Consider the following 20263-nt stretch of genomic DNA (forward strand, 5'->3'; position numbering starts at 1 on the left):
TTCCCTAACGTGACCCTTGGTTTCTCCAGATGGGATCTGGATATCCGTCAGGTCAGTGTGGTTTCTTGGACTCCGGTCTGAGACCATTTCACTGGGATACTTTCAGAGACTTCACCTCTCTGCTGTAATCTTGATACAGTTGACATAATCATCACCAAAGATTGACTCTATAAAGATGCCCCATTTCCCAGAGGATGTTTTTCCAATTAGTGCAAAGAGGAAGTTCCAGCTGTGAGAACAGGAATTGGTGTTTCTGAAATACAATTATTATTAGTAACGATCAATCAAACAACATTATAGGGCAATGGAGAAAAAGCCAGCTCTGAAGGATGCTATGTGGGACAAGGATGATGGGCTGCCTGCAACAAGAGGCAGTGCAGCTCAACTGCAATGTGCCAAGCCCCTGAGAAAGCAAGGGACTTTGTAACGAGGCTTTACTGCCTGCAGTAAAAATCCTGCCAAAACGCACTCAGGAACGTGTAGAGAGATGTGTATTCATTATTATGCCCCTAGCAGCTATCACAGGAAACCATCTGGGCTCAGTTGGCCTATAAATTTGCAACTTGCAGTTGGGTGGGCTACAGGGAATCAGCCAAGCAGGAACTCAAGGTGTGAAGTGGATCTGGCAGGTTCCACACACACACACACACGGCTAGCTCAGAAAGTTGCCATGCCTTGCAGTTGTTTTTCTTTTTAATTCCTTATTGTGAAACATCACACACACACACACACACACACACACACACACACACACATACACACACACACACACAGAAAAGTGCATAAACATGAATGCACACTTTAACAAATTATTGTAAAGTGTATACCTTAACAATCACCCAGTTCAAGAAATACAACATTGCCAGCCTTCCGAAAGCTCCCCATGTGCCCCTTCCTAATTGCAATGCCCTCTTTTCTCCCAGAGACAGTGATCCTGACTTTAAAGGGTGTCAATTTCTTGCCTCGCTTTACTGTTTTGTCATTTATATATTCACCCTCAAACAATACAATTTACTTTTGTCCATTGTGAACTTTATACAATTGTTCAGAATCGTACAGTCTGTATACTTTTGTGTCTGGCTTTTTTCCCCTTCTCAACTTTATCTTTTCAATATTCATCCCAATTGTGTGAGGCTCTAGTTTGTTCATTTTTATTATTGAATATTATTCCATTTATCTATTTTACTGCTTGTACACATTTTACTGTTTTTAGACGTTTGGGTTGTTTCCAGATTGAGATCATTACAGATAATGCTGCTATAAACATCCTTTTTTTAAAAAAAATTCAGTTTTATTGAGATATATTCACATACCATACAATCATCCATGGTGTACAATCAACTGTTCACAGTACCATCATATAGTTGTGCATTCATCACCCCAATAAATTTTTGAACATTTTCCTTACACCAAAAAGAATAAAAATAAGAATAAAAAATAAAAGTAAAAAAGAACACCCAAATCATTCCATCCTCCCCATCCCACCTTATTTTTCATTTAGTTTTCATCCCCATTCTTATACTCTTCCATCCATATGCTGGATAAAGGGAGTGTGAGCCACAAGGTTTTCACAATCACACATGTGACTACACCATGTAAGCTACATAGTTACACAATTGTCTTCAAGAATCAAGGCTACTGGGTTGCAGTACAACAGTTTCAGGTATTTCCTTCTAGCTATTCCAATACACTAAAACCTAAAAAAAAAAGAGATACCTATATAGCGCATTAAGAATGCCCTCCAGAGTGACCTCTCGACTCCATTTGAAATCTCTCAGCCACTGAAACTTTATTTTGTTTCATTTCATTTCCCCCTTTTGGTCAAGAAGATTTTCTCAGTCCCATGATGCCAGGTCCAGGCTCATCCCCAGGAGTCATATCCTGCGTTGCCAGGGAGATTTACACCCCTGGGAGTCAGGTCCCATGTAGCAGGGAGGGCAGTGAGTTCATCTGCTGAGTTGGCTTAGCTAGAGAGAGAGGGCCACATCTGAGCAACAAAGAGGTTCTCTAAGGGAGACTCTTAGGTACAATTATAAGTAGGCTTATCCTCTCCTTTGCAGTAACAAGCTTCATAAGGGCAAGCCCCAAGATTGAGGGCTCGGCATACCAACTTGTCAGTTCTCAGTGTTTGTGAGAAGTATCAGTAATAACCCAGGTGGGGACGTCCAACATTTCCGCATTTTCCCCCAGCTCCTCAGGGGAGTCCTGCAAATATATTTTTATTCTCTCGGCAAATTACTTTGGAGTGTATCGCTAGTTCACACTAACCTGTACAAACCTACCAGATCTCACTTCCTATTCAAAGTTTTATGTAATTACGGTGTTTGAAAAAACTGACTGCTTGTACATATATCCTTTTGCACATATGTAGGAGTTGATCTATGGCTGTGATTCTCAAACTTTAGTGTGCATGGAAATATCTGGAGAGCTTGGTAAAATGCCAATTTCTGATCCTAGCCTAGAGATTCTGATTCATTGAGTCTAGAGTGGGGTCCGTAAATTTGCATTTACAACAAATTCCTAGGTGATAAAGATGCTGCTGATCCCTGGGACACCCCTTGAGTAGAAATACACCAGAACAGGAGTTGGCCAGCTACAGCTTATGGGTCAAATCTGTTCCATCACCTATTTTTGTCCAGTCCATGAGCTAAGGATGGTTCTAATATTTTTAAAAGGTTGGAAAAAGTCCAAAGAATGATAATATTTTGTGACATGAAAATTATGTAGATTTCAAATTCCAGTGTCCATAAGTACAGGTTTATTGGCACACAGCCATGCCCATTTCTTCATATATTGCCTATGACTGCTTTAGTGCCCAGCAGAGTTGAGTAGGGGTGTGCATTTTTAACACCTTTAGTGGATAATGCCAGTTTTCCTTGGTGGTTATACCACTTTGCATTCAGATTGGTAGTGGATGATAGTTCTTGTAGCACCACATTCCCATCAACACTTAGTTTTGTCAGATTTCAAATTTTCACCCATCTGTTGAGTATACGGTGAAAACCCAGCGGGGTTTTAATTTGCATTTTCCTGATAACTAATGGGACATTAGGCATGTTTTCAAAGGTTTATTGGTTGTTTGTTTCCACTTTAGGAACTGCCTGTTCACGTCTTTGACCTTTTTTCTATTGGGTTATCTGTCCTTTTCTCTACATATTCTGGATACAATTCCTTTGTTGTTGACATGTGTTGCAAAAGTCTTCTCCCACTCTGGGGCTTGCCTCTTCACTCTTGTTATGACGTCTTTTGACAAACAAAAGTCTTTAATTTTAATGTAGTTAAACTTGAATGTTTTTTGTGTGTTAAGAGATCTTTTTGTACTTTACAGTCATGAAAATACTGCCCTTTGTTATCTTTTAAAGGCTTTGTTATTTTGCCTTTCACATTTGGGTTCTTAGTGTACTTGGAATTGACTTATTGTGCATGGCGTGAGGTAGGGATCCAATTCCATTTAATGAATACTCAATTGTTCCAACATAATTTATTAAAATTAAATTATACCCCTTCCCCCACTGTTCTGCAAGGATACTTTTGCTACTTTTGTTTCTGGGATCTCTGTTTCATTGTATTTCATTGGTCTACTTGTCTATCTTTGTGCTGATACCACATATACTTAACTGCTATAGTTTATATGTGTTGAAATCTGGTAAGCAAGCCTTCCCACCTTGTTCTCCCCTTCTTCAATGTGTTTTAGCTATTTTTTGCCCTGAAAGGTTTTTTTCCCCTTAATTTACTCACAAAGAACATGAAGTTTATTGAAGTGAAAAGTTACCACTGAGTGGCACCAGGATAAATTAGTACAACCCTTTGGAAAGCAATTTGAACCTTCAAAAAGAACATGTACTTAAACTGAGTAATTCCATTTCTGGAATCTATCCCAAGGAAATATCCAAAACCAAAAATGAAAACAGAGGAAAAGTATTTGACTCAACAGGGACTCAGCACCCATTTTGTGTCAGACCTGTGCTAAATGCTGGAGGTTCAATGATGAGGAAATCTACTCCTGACCCCCAGAACGTTCTGGTCTAGTTAGGGGAGAGAGCCATATAAATAGGACATTTCAGTAGAATGTGGTAAATGCTCAGATACAAGTATGTGCAAAAACTACATGCACAAAAATGTTCATTCCAGCATTATGTATAATAGGAGGAAATTAAAACAAATGTAAGGCAATAAAGGAATAGATGGGTAAATTATGGTGCATCCACATGATGGAATATTATACAGTTATTAAACTAAAGACTGTAGCAACATGAATAAATGATTTGACTGTAATGCTAAGAGAAAAGTACAAAGAAAAAAATAATATGTGACAGTACAAAGAAAAAATAACTGGAAAAATAGATGCTGTGCTGATTTGAATGTATTATGTCCCCCAGAAAAAGTCATTTTCTTTAATGCAATCTTGTGGGGGCAGACATATTAGTGTGGATTAGGTTGGAACCTATTGGTTCAGTGTTTCCATGGAGGTGTGGCCCTGCTCATTCAGCGTGGGCCTTGTTTAGTTCACTGGAGCTCTATAAAAGCTCAGACAGAAGGAGCTCACAGCTAGCTATAGCTGAGACAGACATTTTGAAGACAGCCGTTGGAAGCTGATGCAGACATTTTGGAGAACACCATTTTGAAACACAACCTGGGAGCAAGCAGACACCAGCCACGTGCCTTCCCAGCTAACAGGTTTTCCGGATGCCAATGGCCTTTCTCCAGTGAAGGTACCCTTTGTTGATGGACACTTTATGGCCTTAAGACTGTAACTTTGTAACCAAATAGACCCCCTTTATGAAAGCCAATCCTTTTTTGGTATTTTGTGTCCTGGCAACATTAGCAAACTAGAACAGATTTATTGGAAAAAATACTGGAAGGGAATATACCAAAATGATAATATTAGTTATGAATATGGGTGATTTTTTGCTTTTTTCTACTTTTCAAACTTTCAGTAATGTGGTTATATAAATTTGTATCAAAAAGATAACTAAAAAAGTCACTTCCTATTGTCCACCCCTTTTTTCACAATAGCTGCCATGTGCCAGGCAAGAATGTTAAGAGCTTTGCATGCATGATCTCATTTAATTCTCAGAACTCTTACAGGGTAGGTGTTTTTAGATTATTCTCATCCCATGAGTAAGATGAGGAGAAAGAGGCTTAGAAAGGGGAAGGAACTTGCCCCAGGACTCACTGTGAGATACACTTGCTGTAGAACCATGGCGTCTTTCAGAGGGCAGCGGTTTCAAGGAAGGTTAAAATATGACTCTGCCATCAGAGTCTGTAACCCCTCTGGCCTGGTACTCACACTAACTAGCTGCGCAGTCTTAGACAGTGACCCAATCTCTCTGAGTCCCAGCTTCCCCTTCTGCAAAATGCAATAAACAGAGCCCACTTCATTGGCTGTTTAATGAGATAATATATATCCAGAGTCCAAAAAAAAGTAGGCACTCATTAATTTATTTCCTTCTACCCAATGACACAGGAAACTTTAAAAAGCCCCAGTCTTTAGTGTCACTTGGCCTCTGGTTATTGTCCTGGGTGTAATGGAGTGGAAAGCTCTGTAGACGGCTCCCTCTGACAGTGAATTTCTAATCTCAGAAAACTTAATGGTTTTTGTCAACCTGATTGTCCATGAGAGTGGATTAGGAGAATGACTTCCCTTGTCACTGGAAAGTTGACTTTCTTCACAACATTCTCCCTGTGCCAGTGGGAGGTGTGATCGATACAACACAGACCTAAATACTTACCTGTGGTTTCGGGGCCGGGAACAAAGGTTGGACATTCCATTTAACTGCCTTCAGCCATTTCCAGGTCGACCCAGGCGTGATGTGCATTAAGCAGTTCAGGCCGGTGACCCGGGAGCTCAGCAGTCTGAGAGGCAAACCAGAAATCGAGCAGTTGCTTTCTCCTGACCAGCAATGCAGAGGCCCCTCTGGCTGAGGCTGGATTTGTTTTCTCTGCTCCAGTTTTCCCGTCTGCAAAAGCAAGGCCCATTAGTTACTGTCTGCGCCATGCAGGAAAGACAGCTTTGCCTTTTTCTGTATCAGGACTTCCCATATACAGTGTACTGGGGGGCGGGGAGGGTGCAAAAATGGATGAGGACTGCTAATGGAAACTTGGTTCCAAGTTCCGACTCACTGCCAGCCCGTAGCCTGGAAGCCACACATCACCTTGGGCAGTTCTTGCACCGCAGCAGATGGGACTGAGACAGTCTTCAGCAGGGAGCCTCCACCAAAATTTAGTAATGTCCGGGAACTTCCTGCGTGGCCAGGGAAAGTTTCCATCCTGGAGAGCAAAACAAAGCACTATTTTCTTTGAAGCACTTAAAATCATGTCACTTCCTTGGGGGCAGTCATCCCTGATCTTTCAGACTAGGTAAGGTCCCCTGTACTTTTCCTTCATGATACTCATCCTTATTGGAAATAAAACCGTATCTACATAAACTATATAGGCAAGGGTATTTGCCTGTTTTGTGATTGCTCATCCTCAGTGCCTAGAAACATTTCTGGTACATAGTAGGTGCTCAATAAGTATTTGTTGGATACATTAATTAATAAATCTGTGTAATCACTTGCTGATGGCCTGTCTCTCCTATTTGACTAGAAGTCCCATGAGAGAAGGAACCGGGTCTGTTCCATTTGCCCTCTGTCCTTAGCACTCAGAATAGTGCCTGGTACATAGTAGGTGCTCAATAAACATTGAAGAAATGCTTAAGTAAGAAATGTTTTAAGTAAGGTACTTACAATTCTTTATGTTGGATTAACATTAATGATATTAATTTTAATGATTAAAATAATAAAACCACAATAACATTATTTTAGAAAAAAAGAAGTAAAGGACACGTCTTCCATTACTATCACCACTTCTCAAACAGCTGTTTTTATTCTTCTGATGTTTTTCCTTTCAGTTTTTCACTTGTGAATTTTATACATAATTTTAACTGGATTATTTTAAGCACATACACACACATAAACACATATCAACAACTGTCCAGGTGTAGGGAATTTTATGAATTTAAGAGCAAGAAGGGAGGTTTGAATGAATAATGTCTTTTTATTGTTATGATTAATTGTTGGTCCTACAATGGGATTGGGTGTCACAGGAACTGCTAGTGAAAAGCAGGGCTCTCTAAAGGTTCAACCCTACAGTCAATACAAATTTACCTATAGAAAAAATTTGTAAGCTAGAAGTAATCCACAGGAAAATGCTTTATTTTTATGACACAAATCAGGGAAACTTGTTTTGGTCCCTGCTAAACACAAAACAGTTATATACACTGCAGTGGACTTAGTGGTTTTGTGTTCACTCCACGGTCCTTTTTATTTGGATCATTATGTGGTAATCAACCCAGTTTCTATCTTTAGCCCTTAGTGATGTGGTGATGTAGTACCAACAAGTAATTTCTATTATAATTATAGACATGAGGAAACGAACACAATTTAAAAAACAAAACAAATAAAAACTCTGTTGTGCTGTTCAAAATACGTTCCTAAACATTTAGAAGGAAAAGGGTAAGAAACAGCTTGTGATGGTAGAATGCTTCTTAGCTTACTGTTCTAGTTTGCTAATGCTGACAGAATGCAAAACACCATACATGGATTGGCTTTTATAAAAGGAGGTTTATTTGGTTACACAGTTATAGTCTTAAGGCCATAAAGTGTCCAAGGTAACACATCAACAATCAGGTACCTTCACTAGAGGATGGCCAATGGTGTCCAAAAACCTGTTAGCTGGGAAGGCACATGGCTGGTGTCTGCTCCAGAGTTCTGGTTCAAAATGGGTTTCTCCCAGAACGTTCCTCTCTAGGCTTCAGCTTCTCTCCAAAATGTCGCTCTCAGTTGCTCTTGGGGTGTTTGTCCTCTTTTAGCTTCTCCGGAGCAAAAGTCTGCTTTCAAAGGCCATCTCCAAATGTCTCTGTAAGCTGAAGCTCCTCCCTCAGATTCTGTGCATTCTTCAAAGTGTCCCTCTTGGTTGTAGCAAGCTTGCTCCTTCTGTCTGAGCTTATATTGTGCTCCAGTAATTTAATTCAGATCCACCCTGAATGGGTGGGGCAACACCTCCATGGAAATTATTCAACCAAAGGCCTTGTGCACAGTTGATTGTGTCACATCTCCATGGAAAAACCCGAAGGATTCCAAAATCTAATCAACACTAATATGTCTGCCCACACAAGACTGTATCCAAGACTATGGCTTTTGCTGGGGGATATAATACATTTAAACTGGCACACTTACAAAGAGGAACATTTATGAAAATTTATTATTGATAAATAAGGTAGACAGGAAGTTGGTGAACAAATTACTTATCTATTGCTGGGGGACCACTTTTGGCATTGGACACAGATTCTGGGTTGACTGGAGGGAAGGAGGTGCAAGTTGATCTTGATCTTTTGTCTATTTTTCCTGTTTTTAACCTGGAATAGAAAATAGGGCTAATGGGTGGAGTAGGGTGTGGGGGTGTAGGAAGGGAATCACCTGAAATTAACAAGTCAGCACTCCTTCAGGGGATGGCTTAGTGGGAAGGCAAAGGAACTAGATGCCAGTTCCTGGTCTACACCACCTTAGTGTGTGAGAACCCAGTCACCTTTCTGGATGCTGGGGATGAAGGTAACCTCACAGAGCCTTCACAGAGTTGTTGCAGGGATCTGATAAAATCCGGACTGTGAAAGCACTTTGAAAAACCTAAAGTACTAGGCAAATGCTTTAAAATGAGAGTAGAGGCCCAATATTGAGAGAGGAAGCCATACTATTGAAAAGCCTTCATGAGGAATTTCAGCATCCAAGCTCAGGCAGCCATGTTGGAAACTTGGATAAGCTGAGGGCTTGCATATTGGGGGATAAAGAGGGTGCCATTTTCTTAAGCCTACCAAGTTAAGAGGCACTGGATAATAGCTGAGTTTAATGGGAAAAAATTCTGTACCTGTTTTGTTTTTTTTAAATTCCCTGTCCATTACGATGACTTATTTGTACAACAAAGGTAGTAAAGGAAGGAAGACTATTTATGCAAAAATTCTAGGTAAGTTAGATTTTGACCAGAACAGCAAAATAATAAGTTTTTCTCATTTTCCCTGGTTATTTACAATTGAAACTTTATCTGCTGAACAAGATATTCCCTTTAACAGGCTCCATTTCTTTTCACCTTATTGAATTCATTTATCTATTCATCCACTTGAATGCACAAGGAGGAAAGAATTAGCTTCCCTAGGGTGGGTCTTGTAGTCCCAAATCTATTGGGCATTGCAAAGACCCATAAGAAACAAGAAGAAACAAAAGAGAAATTGTAAGCTCAAAGTGCCGTTCAGAATTGAGAAAGGAAACATCATATTGCATAGCAGGGACTGATGGCTGCTGACCAAATCCATGTTTTCCTCCTCTTCCTGGGCTCCTGGATAGTCTATATTTCCCAGTATCTCTTGCAATTAGCTGTGTCCACATGACTGGATTCTAGCCAGTGGAATGAGATCGATTGGAAGTTATATGCTCCACTTTCAGGCCTGGCCCATAAAAGTTCCCCACACAATGCTCCTTTCCTCATCCAGCTGGCTGGAATAGAGAACACCTCTCTTGTGGAAGATGGCAGAGCCTTCATTAGCCTGGATCCCTAAATGACTGCATGGAAGAAGCCTTCCCTGCCAACTGTTCACCAATCCAGTACTGCTAGGAGAACAAGAAGCGATCTTCAATTATGCTGAGTCATTATACATATTGGGGTCTGTTGTTTGAGCAGTTACTGTAATATAGCTAATCCGTATGGCAACCGAGTCTTCACATTTTGGGCCAGTAAGAAAGAAGAAATAAGGAATAGCAACAGAGATTATTTTGTAACAATGGACACTTTTGCTGTTTGTCAGAAAAACAACTCTAAGGGTTTGCAGTTCTCATTCTGATTGTTCTAGGGGCTTTGCCTTGTCCCAGTAGGATGATTTTTCATCCTTATATTTTTCTCTGCCTTGGTTCTTCCATGAAGAGAGTATATGTGTGTGTGTATAAAAGATATATTTGTGCATAAATATATATATATATATATATATATATATATATATATATTTGAAGGTAAAGTGTAACCATTATGCCCTCCAAATAGTGGCAATTCATTGAACTCCTTCAGTGGAAGATGGAGATGTAATAAAAGAAGGATATAGGGCATCAGGAAGAACCCGGTTTTCCGTATCTCTGATCATGGCTCTGTCAGTCCTGCCAATGCCACCTCGCCAGGGTGGCTGACAGTAATATCAGGCATCTGTAGCCTGAGCCTCACTCAGAACCTGTACCCATCATGGTACACTAGGAACCTGCTATCTATTTATGAGCAAAAGGGGTCTGGAAATAAGCTCTCTTCTGCTGATCCAGCCTTTGGTTAGGATGCTTTCAGTTCAAAGTGATAGAAAATTAAAACTAATCTGTTTAAGCTAATAGGGAATTTATTGATATATGTAACTGAAAATCCAGGGGCAGGGCTAGCTCCAGGCATAGCTGGATTCAAGGAATCAGACAATGTCATTAGAACCTGGTCTCCCTCCTGCTCTCCTCTCTGTTCTGCTCTTTCATCCTTCGTTATGGCTCTACATAGTGACTGCATCCATATCAGTTACTTAAGGTAACTGCTCTTTTCTGAACAAATCAGTGGCCAGGGAAACATAGTGCTTTGATTGGCCGGGCCTGGTCACATGGGATATTCTGAAAGCTGGAAGTGGGAACTCCACCCAGATTACCCAGATTGAGAACAGAGGAGAGAAGGCTACCAAGGGAATACCAAGGGCTATTCCCAGAAAAGGGGGATGTCGGTGCAGAGGAGGCAAACTACACCAGACACCAAGAGGTTCCATGAGGCTCAATTCAGGTAATGGTATTGTGCTGTCCCTTTCCACGTCCCCACTCCCTGTGGCACTAACTGGCCCTTATAGGATCTGGGAAGGGGAACTAGAGCCAGTTCTAAACCCCAGAAGCAGGCTAAAAAACTGTTCCATTCATCTGCATCCTCTCAGCCCCTTCCTTCATGGCTGGTGTCTAGATTTCCCTAACCTGGAGCTGGTCCCATATCCTGCAGGGGGCATGTGGGGGGAGGGACAGCTTTGGGTTAGTTGGTAGAATTTCTGCCAAACGATCTTGCTATGATTTCTTTCCACTGATATTTATTTATCTGCCTTCTCATCTCTGCATCTGTCCCTTTTCCATACACCATTCTGTTTCTTCCATCAGGTTGGGCTCTTTGGTTACTGACATCTGCCTAAATTACACAAGATTTTTTCTAAACTCCTTTGAACTTCATTGTCAAATTCTCAAGAGGGGAGGTTCCTTCTTTTTGGTCTCATGGTTTCTCTGGCTCTTGTCTTCCCCCTTCTCCCTACCTCAGTCCCACTTGCTCACACAGCCAGACCTGCTCTGCAGCTGATGGACTCCATCAGCCCTGTAGGCTCAGAGCATGTGAGAGTTGGGGATTCATCAGCTTTCAAGTGGACCCTGGATAGAGACAGTCAACTGTTCCCCTGGACTTCCTTGGGCCAGAGAGACATTCTCTAGAATTGAGCTGGTAGCTCTGACCTTGTAACTCTTCTCTGACCTAGTGATGGGGAAGACTGGTGATGTTTATAGATTCAAAAATGAAATCATTTTTAATACAGATGTGTCTTTTTTTTTTTTTTTTTTTTTTTTTTTTTTTTTTTTTTTCAGATGTGTCTTTAAGTAGCCAGTGTACAGGCCTGAAGATAGCTTATGGACATAGACTTCTTGAGCTAGTTGGAAGAAAGCAGAAGCGCTGTGGGTTTCCCAGAGGTCTGTGATAGGAGCCATGGCCTTGAATCTCTATAAAGGCACCTAGATGGGTAGACTCTCCAGCATTGATCTTGGGGAAATTTGGATCCCTCAGTGATTAGTTTTCTATGAAAATGAACTTGAAGTGAATTTTCAGATTTTAGGAAGAAGGTTAGAATTTGTTTCTTATTTGGAAACTAATGAAAACACCTATAATGATAATGGCTAATATTTATTGGGCCCTTTCTATGTTTCAGGCACTGTTAGAAGACCTTTACGTGTCTTATTGCATTGAATCCTTACTACATGTCTGTGAGGTGGATGTTATAATCTCCCTTTTACAGATAAGAAAATGGAGGTACAGAAAGGTAAATTAACATGTCCTGGTTACACAGCTAATGAGTGACAGGATGAGGGCACCAACACAGTCTGACACTGGGGGCTGTGCTCTTAACCTCTTCATTACAGGGCTTAGTTTTAGGAGAAGAGGCTCAGGTCTTATAAAGGGTTTAAACAGAGTTGGGGGATGGTCCCAGGTGGAAAATTCCAAACCAAAGCAGAAGCATTGCCATGAGTCAAGAGCAAGTGGTCAGGCTCGTCCTAACCCAGAGACTAATCCTGGCCAATGTCACAAATAAGTAGACAGTCAGACCAGGAGCACAAGGATTCTGAATCAGGTTGCCAGGTCAGAATAACGTGCATAGGAGGTCTAAAGCAGGGCCACAGAGAAAGGTGATGCAGGAAGCGAGTGACCCGGGCTCCTTCAGTGTGAGTTTTTTCCCTCTCCTGTGCTTATCTTGGCTCACAATTCAAGTCCTTTGTGCTTGTAGGATCTGGACTTCAAAGCATTAAGCAGAGAAGTTTATCATGGGTTGGGAGTGAGCCAGCAGGGACAGAGGTGGACAACCAGAGACCAGAAACTATATCAAAATACTTTCTGGGCCGAGCGCTCCCAGTGGGGCCACACAGGCCTGCGGGACTCATTGGAAGAGTTAAGGCATGTACAGGGGTGAGATAAAAGGGGAAACAAACTAGAAAGAATTAGAAGAGGAAGGCAAGCAAGGAAAGAAAAAGAAACCAGGGGTGATTGCAGCAGGAAGGCAAAGCCTCGTGCTTTGACGATTACTGTCGTGGCCCCTTAGTGCAGCCATCAGCAACCTGTGTCAAGAGGGAACATGGGTGGACAGATCCTGTTTGATTCCTTGGGCTTCTTTCCCTGGTCTGTCCACTCTTTTAAACGAGTTTTGAGTACAAAATGTCTCTCCCTAGGCAGGAAGAGCTTTAGTACTAAGACGTCCAGAGTTAGTTATGACACTCAAGTTAAAAGCTTCTTGCAGGAAGGAAAAATTTTTTTTTATGTCATCATAAAACTGCCCAGATCACCTAGTCCTGCTGTGGAAATGGTGCCTCTGAGGACAGAGGGGAGATAAGAGCATCTGATCTGAAGCTGAGGCAAAAGGGCAAGCTGGGGAATTCATGTCCGCTCCCAGCCAGAAAGTCAAACTTGCCTTTCTGCTGTGCCGGAGGTAACATGAAGCAACAGATGGCAAGCTGCAGAGGAAACGGAGAGTACAAAAGGGAGCACCCAGCCTGGCCTGGCCCAGCCCAGCCCTGGTGCCTGGCCTTGACCTCCTCTCCTGAGGGCGTTTGTCTATGTGCCCAAGGGGCAACTGCCCTGAACCTCTGCTTGACCAGAGCTTCTCGTCCTAGATCCTGCCTAAAGGAAGCAGAATCAGGTCCACCAGGCTGAGTCCACAGACCACAGGTTCAAATGAGAGACATCATGGCTCTGGAGTCAGGCAGACCTGTGTTCAAATGTGGCTTTGCCATCCCTGAGTCACCGTGCACATCCCCAAACATCTGTCTCCTCATCCATAAAGTGGGAAAAATGGTCCCCACCTAGGAGTGCTCTGAGACTGGCATGAGTGCAAAGGACCCGGCACACAGTGCCCACGGCATTGTTAGCCGGAGCCTTAATAAGAGTGTTCAAGAAACTTTCCTTCCAGAAATGCAGCTTTGAGAGTCTTCTCACCCAGGCCCTCGAGACACAGGGATGAATGCGACAGGTGCCTGCCCTCAAGGGCACACAGTAAGGAAGGACATTTTAGTAAGAGGGAGCAGCATAAACAAAAGTATGGTGACAGGAAATGACCCAGAATATTGGGAACCCGGCGAGTGGTCTGAGGGGCTGGAGAACACAGTCCATGTTGGCAAGTGTCAGGAGGGTGGGTAAGAAAGGTCACCTGTGAAGACTTAGACGTGACTCTCATCACAGAAAGTGATCCCATGGAACAATGCTGTCCAAGAGGAGTTTTGGTGTTGATGGAAATGTTCTATATCTGCTCCATCCAATATGGTAGCCACTGGCCACGTGTGGCTCTTGAACACTTAAAGTGAAGCCAGTATGACTGAGGAAATTATTTATTAATTTTAAGTAATTTAAATAGCCACATGCAACAGTGGCTACTGTACTGTACACAGCCAAAGAGCTTATGACCAAGTCTTCAGCATGAAGTGGGAGCTCTCAAGACCCTCACCTTGCACAACGCAGCCTCAGCCCATAAAATGGGAGCTCCCACCCACGTTGCTGCTGTGATTGTGCAGCCAAGTGGACGAGTTGGGGCCAAAAGACAACTTGCACCCTGCCTGCCAAGCTGTGCACCCTGCCCAGAGGAAAGGGAGCATTTCCCAATTCTTACTAAAGGTGTCATCTGGTCTAGCAGTGGCCCTGCTTCTTCTAAAGTTTCTCTCTTGTAGTGGCCGGTCTGCAGGTGGAACCCATTTTCCCCTCTGCCCCTGCTTCTCAGAGTCGCTGTGCCAGTGATCACACCTGGGGCATGGCCCATGCGGGGCCTCTTGGGCACTGACTGTTACTCGGCAATGCTCCCACAAGCTGGGGAGGTGAGCTCCCCATGTGGCTGTGGGTGTAAGGGTCTGTCCTGCAGCCCTAACTCTGTCCATGAGCAGGTCCCTTGGTCTAAACTCAGGAGGTGGTCATAGGTTGTAAGAGTAGTTATTGTTCAGCTTTACCAGCAATAAAGCAAACATCCTGGTTTAATGCCCACCTGGCTTCCTGGTCTATTTCTCAATTGGTTCTAATATAGAGAGGAGGATGAGAGGTAAGTAAATACCCTCCTTCAGAACCTCCCCCCTTCCCCCCAACAAAAATGACAAGGGCACACTTCCTGGTCTTGAATGCCAAAGCAGTGAAATAACCATGAGCCAACAAATCCATTTATGAGGTACTGCCGTAAAACATAGGCGCAGACTGTCAGGGTGGAAAGGAATATTGAATTCTAAAATCTCTTCATAAGATGAGGAAACTTGGGTCCCAGAGAAGGTTGATGACTTGCTTAAGGCCACGCAGACATCAGATATGACCGGAGCCCAGTTCTCCTGACACAGTCCAGTTCCAACTATAAAAACCAAAGATTAAAAACTGGTGGCCATTAGTTGAATTATGCCTTCTGATTTTTCTTCTTTATTGTCCACAGTGTTGACAGACACAGGGTTTAAAAATAGTTTTGAATTGGTGGCCTAGATTTAAAAGCGAGAAGAATTAATCTTGAAACCCAGTTTAGCTATCATTTCTGGGCCTGAAGATCCATGTGGCAGCAAAGGGCTGGAGCTAAGTAGTGCCTAATCCTACCAAAAAGAGGGGTAAAGGAGAGGAAGAAGAGGCATGGGCTGTTTCAGAAGCTGATAATCCAAAGCTGTCAAACTGGATTGCAAAGTAATATAAGATGCTTTTTAGAAGTTTGGTCATTAATTAGTGCTTATTATAAGGACTGAGATTTTCAATTTGTTAGGAGTTTAAACACAAAATAGATCTTAGAGACCGTGTGGCTAAGTCAATTCATTTTACCGATGAGAATCATAGGTCCCAGACCATACCAGCCTATAGATAAAAACAGGGTCACAGGGGCATGGATTTACTTGACTCCTTTGGTTTATTTTCTATGGGGACACCAGACCGATCACATGCCCCCCAAAAGGTTCAGGGAGCATATCCTCAGGGATGTATTTTGCAGACTTGCATGGACTGAGGACACTGTTTTCTGCACCAATGGCATTAATGCCCAACCTGGCACATAATATGCGTTCAATAAATCAGTGTTGAATGAATGAATGAGTCAAATGACCTCAAAACATGGTGCTGCTGCCCAAAGCCAAGGCAACTGGAATTGGCCCTGCAGCCACCATCATTTGAAGCCACGAGCGCCATGTTTGCTTGGCTGACACCAATGCTATGGGTGCCTTGTGTCTTCTGTCCCATGGATATTACAGTGAAAAGCCTTTGATTCAAATTGTACTCCCTTTCATATTATAACACTCTTGCTTTAGGACACTACTGGGGCCCAAGAGCTATCCTCAGAAACACCTGTGTCCTCCGCCCATTGTTGCCCATTGTCCTGAGTGAAACAAGTGCTTCCCAATTTTGCCTCTCTTTAGGACAAGTTGCCTTTTGAGAAGCACCTTGGTCCTGCAGGTAATAAGGTCCTGGAGCGGGGAAGGTACCTCGTTGGTCCTCCGACTGGTTCAGACATGTCTGAACCTAGCTTAAGCTACTTTGTCTGTTACACAAAGATTGTAATCCATTGGAAAGAAAATGAGACAAAGGCTTTGCAGCTGCCTGGTAGAGTGGCATGGGTCCTTGTTTAGCATTTGCTGGGCTCCACTAGCCGTGTTCTGCCACTTAGATACCCTTTGCCAGTTGAAAGCATTCTCTCTGTAAACATCAACAGCCTGGAGAAAAATCTCCATGGTGAAAACACTTTTTTAATATTTAAAAATTAGGTCCTAGCATGCACTTTGAGACAGAAGAGCAATGAATTACAGCTTACTACTGCCAGAAATTATACTAATTATACATCTTATTAAATTCTTACAATAGCCTTGAGAAGGTTTATAATCCCCATTTATAAATGAAAAATAGAGATGGAGAGACTAAGCGACTTGCTCAGATAAGGGCCTGAGCCAGAATTCAAATCCAGGTTTTTCTAACTACAAACTAGTGTTCTTTTCTTAGTGTTCTGTTCTAGAAAGACTTTATTTTTTTCCTTAAAGCACCCCAAATCATGCAATTACAGTTGGCCTTCTCTGTGGTATTACCACAGGGATCTCATGAACTGCCATATTCCCACCATGGACTTAGACTCTGCATAATGCACATACGATTAACCTGGAAAACCTGAGAGAATACCCTCAGTATCCCAAGCATTAGTTAGCCCCTGGCAAATGCCATCAGCTCACCCATTCCAAGGCTCAGCCTAAAATCTTCTGCAGGGTGCCACTCTAAAGATAACCCAAAAGGTCTCACAGCTTCCTGGTTGTTAAAACAACAACTACAGTAGCAGGAATTGAGATCAGTGGGGTAGATCAGTGGGGTAGAAATGAGGAAGGAAATGGCATGTTAAGTGACGATTTTCCCCAGTTGCCCCGTCCTTTCTATATAGAGCTCCAGAACTTGAGTAGTTATAGTGGGAAGGTTTGATTGATCAAATGCTGAAAGATTTCTATTGATTACAAGGCTGCTCCAATCCCTATGGACTTTGAAGTCTGGGGTGCAATAGGATCCCTGAGAGATTTATGCTCTTATCTTTGAGAACTGTTAGGCTCATTTGACCCCTGCAGGAGGCCTTTACAAAGCCATTGTGTAAACAGTCTTAGACCCAACAATAGAGTTGTGTCGTTGTGGTTCTCTGCCCTTCAAATGATCTGATCTCAATACCCTCCTCTTCTTTTTTCCCCTGTCTGATTTCATCAAATTTGTTGCCAGTTTCTTTCTTTCTCCCTTTCTCTCTCTCCCTTGTTCTACTTCAGATGAAAGAACTTCCCCCATTTCTGGATTTGTTCCCTGGAGGGCAACGCAAAGTTAGCTTGCTTCTCACCTCCTTTTCCAGGCACACAAGGTGCCCCTTAGCCTAGGGAAATCTCCATTCCTAAGAGCACATCCAGAATTCATGCTCACAAGGTGTAGCAGGAGGAAAGGTTTAGTTTGATGTGGTTAATTAAGTCCTCACCACATCATTATACTCTCAGCCCCAAACCACTGTCCTCCTGCTTATTACCCTCACTTTCCATTTCTTTGGATAATCTTTCATCTGTTTACAATTCACCTCCATAGTCCCAACCAAGGCTGAAAGGGGGATGTGGTGGGGAGGCCAGGGAGGGCAGGACATTTCCTTTCCTGGTTGAGCTACTGACTGCTGTGGGTAAGCCGTTCCAGTTCAGGCTCATGACAGGGAACCCGAGAAAGAGAAAGCAAGAGTGACTGGCACTGCAAAGACTGTTGTTACGTGGTTTCCCTTAAGCCCCAGAAATAGAAAGCCAGACTTCCGACCAGCAGGGTCTCTGTGCAAACCACCAGGCCACACTGTCAGATAAGAAAAATGTCAGATTGTGTCATGTTTCCTTCATCAGCTCCCATTTCTGAAAATGATCCTGAATTTCAGAGAGCCTAGTGATGATCCTAAGATTTAAAGAAGAGTGAAGAGGGAGGACCAAGGGGTGGGGCATCTTTCTTTTCTGGTATAAGTTGTTTTCCACCACCGAAGTAAAGGAAAGAAAAGAGTATGAAAGTCATGAGCTAACTTTCTTGTTTGCATGAACAAGAGAAAGAAATGTGCGCTGGACATCGAAAGGCATTGAGAAAGGGACTCTGCTCATCAGCGATGTGTCCCGGGACCTTTCGATTCATGTGCGATGTTTTTGTTGAGCACCTACTATGTGCCAGGTATGTGCTTGGTGCTGCATATGCAAAGAGAAAAAAGATGCTTCCTTGCAAAAGGTGGAGGCTGCACTAGATTCAGATTCACCTAGATTCCAACTCTTGTGCTTACCACCACCACCACGAAAATAATTTTGCTTGACTCACCTCAAGCAGCCTCAGCAGTTGCCGGGGTTGTCAGCCGCTGCAGGAAGAGTGATGGCTGGGGTGTTGACAGGCTCCTAATTGGAAGGTAGGAGGTGTCACCAGAGATCAGCTATAAAAGTTATCTTTCGACTGGGGTGGGCTGCTAATGCTTGGAAGAGACTCAGAGGTGAGGCCTGGTGAGCTGTCACCGTGGGAGAGGAGGGCCTGGCCCAGCAGACAGATGATTCGTGCAGGGGAGGCAGCTGACAGACAAGGCCCACATGGGGAAGTAGCCATTTCAGGGGATGAGCAGTTTGGCAACAATAGTGTGCAAACCAGGCAGAGAGCTCACTAGGGGGTGGGACACAAGGACTGGAGAGCCCACAGTGGCCCCAAAACCCAGGGTCAAAGAGGCAGGACTGGGAGGGCAGCTGATAAAAGCTTTGTGGTGAAGTCAAGGGAATAGAAAGACAGGAGTTTCCTTTTACTCAGCCAATAAAGAACCAAGTACTGTACTGATGAGTGACTTCTGCATGCCTATAACTGTTCCAGACCCTCAGGGGTTCAAAAGAAGAACTGGGTTAGAAGAATTTAACCTCTAATTAAGGGATGATCAAATCCATGCACTGAAATTATTGTGTGTGTAGCATAATGTAGGCACTTGTGCAAGCTCTTTCTCTGGATTATTTCATTTAATCCACTCAACAACCCTGCAAAGTGGGTACCATTATCCCTGTTTTATAAATGAGGGTGCTGAACCTCTGAAAGACTGCATACCTTGTCTAAGTTTGCCAGCTAGTAAGTGGCCAAGCCAGGATTCAAATCCAGTTCTGTGTGAGCCTCTGGACTTTCTGGTACAGCCTCCAGCTCCCCTTTACTGGGATAACTGTCCTACCTGAGGAAGAAGGAAAAGTAAATACTGGCTCTGGTGGTTTGGAGTTATTGGAGCTATGTATCCCCAAAAACATGATCATAAATTTAATCCATTCCTGTGGGTGTGAGTTCATTGTATGTAGGACCTTTTGACGAAGTGTGGCTCAGAATGGGTCTTAATCCTATTACCAAAGGTCTTATAGGGAATGTCACAGAGAGAGAAAAAAGTCAGAGAGGGAGCAGCCAGAAGCTGAGAGTCAACAAACCCAGAAGAGAAGGGAGAGGCCAGGAGAGGCCACCGTGTGCCTTGCTATGTGACAGAAAAGCCAAGACCAAGGATTGCTGGCAGCCAGCCCCAGAACACCAGTCTTCTGGAAGAAAGCACCACCTTGATGATGCCCTGATTTGGACTTTCTTTCAGCCTCAAAACCATGAGCAAATAAATTCCCACTGTTTAAGCCAACCCATTGCATGGTATTTGCTTTAGCAATGAGGAAACTGAAACAATGGTTGATAGAGCCATAGAGAGAGGCAGAGCTGTGTGGGAACAGGGTCAAAGATGCCTGTTCAGAAATCCTGAGGTTCATGAGCCTCCTCCAAGTTCCGAGACAGAGGACACGGGCCTGAGTTAGGCTTTGGGCCATCTGGGCTTGCTGTCTAGCACCATATGTTGGGCCTCTCCTGAAAGCCTGGGGATTACACACAGGGCACATCTGGGGTGAGAGAGCTCCCTCCAAGGGCCAAGGCTCCGTACATCAGGTAGACACCCAGGCTTCAGATGGGCCCAGCTCTCCAAAGC

The 20263-nt window shown here is 43.2% G+C and overlaps 2 long non-coding RNA genes across 3 annotated transcripts in view; one reads left to right on the forward strand and one right to left on the reverse strand.

Annotated features, from left to right (window-relative positions):
- Positions 1-20263, forward strand: part of LOC119536345 — a 93077-nt gene that overhangs the window by 57872 nt on the left and 14942 nt on the right. The window lies entirely within an intron of this gene.
- LOC119536343 lies at positions 1914-18765 on the reverse strand. Of its 2 annotated transcripts, XR_005217385.1 has the most exons (4): positions 18613-18765; positions 6156-6270; positions 5733-5960; positions 1914-1967 (listed from the first exon to the last, which is right to left on the reverse strand). It is a non-coding gene; the product is annotated as an uncharacterized LOC119536343 (long non-coding RNA). The 2 variants fall into 2 exon arrangements; XR_005217384.1 differs by lacking the exon at positions 1914-1967 and having other exon boundaries at positions 5316-5960.

This window comes from Choloepus didactylus, chromosome 6 (genome assembly GCF_015220235.1).
Source record: "Choloepus didactylus isolate mChoDid1 chromosome 6, mChoDid1.pri, whole genome shotgun sequence".
Taxonomy (NCBI): Eukaryota; Metazoa; Chordata; class Mammalia; order Pilosa; family Megalonychidae; genus Choloepus; species Choloepus didactylus.